The sequence below is a fragment of the Phocoena sinus genome, chromosome 9 (assembly GCF_008692025.1).
Source record: "Phocoena sinus isolate mPhoSin1 chromosome 9, mPhoSin1.pri, whole genome shotgun sequence".
In the NCBI taxonomy this organism is placed as follows: Eukaryota; Metazoa; Chordata; class Mammalia; order Artiodactyla; family Phocoenidae; genus Phocoena; species Phocoena sinus.
Window position 1 is genome coordinate 10,388,290 of NC_045771.1, and position 2,726 is coordinate 10,391,015.

Below are 2,726 nucleotides of genomic sequence, written 5' to 3' on the forward strand. Positions count from 1 at the left end.
GAGGAGTAAGACGTGGAGATCACCTTCCTCCCCACAAATACATCAGAAATACATCTACATGTTGAACAACTCCTACAGAACAGCTACTGAAAGCTGGCAGAAGACGCCAGACCTCCCAAAGGGCAAGAAGCTCCCCATGTACCTGGGTAGGGCAAAAGAAAAAAGGAAAAACAGAGACAAAAGAATAGGGACGGAACCTGCACCAGTGGGAGGGAGCTGCGAAGGAGGAAAGGTTTCCAGGCACTACAAGCCCCTTCGCGGGTGGAGACTGCAGGTGGCGGAGGGGGAAGCTTCAGAGCCGCAGAAGACAGCGCAGCAACAGGGGTGCGGAGGGCAAAGCGGAGAGATTCCCACACGAAGGATCTGTGCCGACTGGCACACACGAGCCAGAGAGGCTTGTCTGCTCACCCGCCGGGGCAGGCGGGGCTGGGAGCTGAGGCTCGGGCTTCGGTCCGAGCACAGGAAGAGGACTGGGGTTGGCGGCATGAACACAGCCTGCAGGGGTTAGTGCGCCACGGCTAGCCAGGAGGGAGTCTGGGAAAAAGTCTGGACCTGCCGGAGAGGCAAGAGACTTTGTCTTCCCTCTTTGTTTCCTGGTGCGCGAGGAGAGGAGATTAAGAGCAATGCTTAAAGGAGCTCCAGAGATGGGCGCGAGCCGTGGCTAATAGCGCGGACCCCGGACACGGGCGTGAGACGCTAAGGGTGCTGCTGCCACCACCAAGAAGCCTGTGTGCGAGCACAGGTCACTCTCCACACTCCCTTTCCGGGACCCTGTACACCCCGCCACTGCCAGGGTCCCGTGATCCAGGGACAACTTCCCCGGGAGAATGCACGGCGCGCGTCAGGCTGCTGCAACGTCATGCCGGCCTCTGCCGCCGCAGGCTCACCCCGCATCCGTACTCCTCCCTCCCCCCGGCCTGAGTGAGCCAGAGCCCCAGAATCAGCTGCTCCTTTAACCCCGTCCTGTCCTGAGCGAAGAAACAGAGCCCTCGGGGACCTACACGCAGAGGCGGGGGCCAAATCCAAAGCTGAGCCCCAAGAGCTGTGAGAACAAAGAAGAGAACGGGAAATCTCTCCAGCAGCCTCAGCAGCAGCGGATTAAATCTCCACAATCAACTTGATGTACCTGCATCTGTGGAATACATGAATAGACAACGAATCATCCCAAATTGAGGCGGTAGACTTCCTGTTGATTTTGTCGTATAGGTTTGCTTTTACCATTTGTCCTAGGGTGCTATCTGTCACGTTTGGGGGCTTTTTTTTTAGTATAGCTTTTTTAGCACTTGTTATCATGGTGGATTTGTTTTTTGGTTTGGTTGTTCTCTTTCTTTCCCTTCTTTCTTTTTTTATTACTTAAAATTTTTTATCTTCAATAACTTTATTTTATTTTATTCTTTCTTTCTTTCTTCTTTTCTCCCTCTGAGCACTGTGGCTGACAGGGTCTTGGTGCTCTGGCCAGGTGTCAGGCCTGTGTCTCTGAGGTGGGAGACCTGAGTTCAGGACAATGGTCCACCAGAGCCCTCCTGGCTCCATGTACTATCAAACGGCAAAAGCTCTCCCAGAGATCTCCACCTCAACTCTAAGACCCAGCTCCACTCAATGACCAGCAAGCTACAGTGCAAGACACCCTAGGCCAAACAGTTAGGAAGACTGGAACACAACCCCATCCATTAGCAGAGAGGCTGCCTAAAATCATAATAATGACACAGACACCCCAAAACACAACACCAGACATGGCCCTGCCCACCATAAAGACAATATCCAGCCCTCATCCACAAGAACACAGGCACCAGTCTCCTCCACCAGGAAGCCTACACAACCACAAACCATACTTAGCCACAGGGGGCAGACAACAAAAACGACAGGAACTACTAACCTGCAGCCTGCGAAAAGGAGATCCCCAAAACAGTAGGACAAGCAAAATGAGGAAGACAGAGAAACTCACAACAGATGAAGGAGCAAGGTAAAAACAGAGCAGGACCAAACAAATGAAGAGGAAATAGGTAGTCTACCTGAAAAAGAAATTCAGAGTAATGATAGTAGAGATGATCAAAAATCTTGGAAATAGAGTGGGAGTAAATACAAGAAATGTTTAACAAGGACCTAGGAGAACTAAGAAGCAAACAGACAATGATGAACAGCACAAAAGAAATTAAAAATTCTCTAGAAGGAATCAATAGCAGAATAACTGAGGCAGAAGAACAGATAAGTGACCTGGAAGATAAAATAGTGGAAATAACTACTGCAGAGCAGAATAAAGAAAAAGGAATGAAAAGAATTGAGGACTGTCTCAGAGACCTCCGGGCAACAATAAATGCACCAACATTTGAATTATAGGGGTTCCATAAGAATAGAAAAAGAAAGGGACTGAGAAAATATTTGAAGAGATTATAGTTGAAAAATTCCCTAATATGGAAAAGGAAATAATCAATCAAGTCCAAAAAGCACAGAGAGTCCCACACCAGTATAAATCCAAGGAGAAACATGCCAAGACACATATTAATCAAACTATAAAAAATTACATATAAAGAAAAATATTAAAAGCAGCAAGGAAAAAACCAACAAATAACACACAAGGAATCCCCATAAGGTTAACAGCTGATCTTTCAGCAGAAACTCTGCAATCCAGGAGAGCGTGGCAGGAATATTTAAAGTGATGAAAGGGAAAACCTACAACCAAGATTACTCTACCAGCAAAGATCTCATTCAGATTTGACGGGGAAATC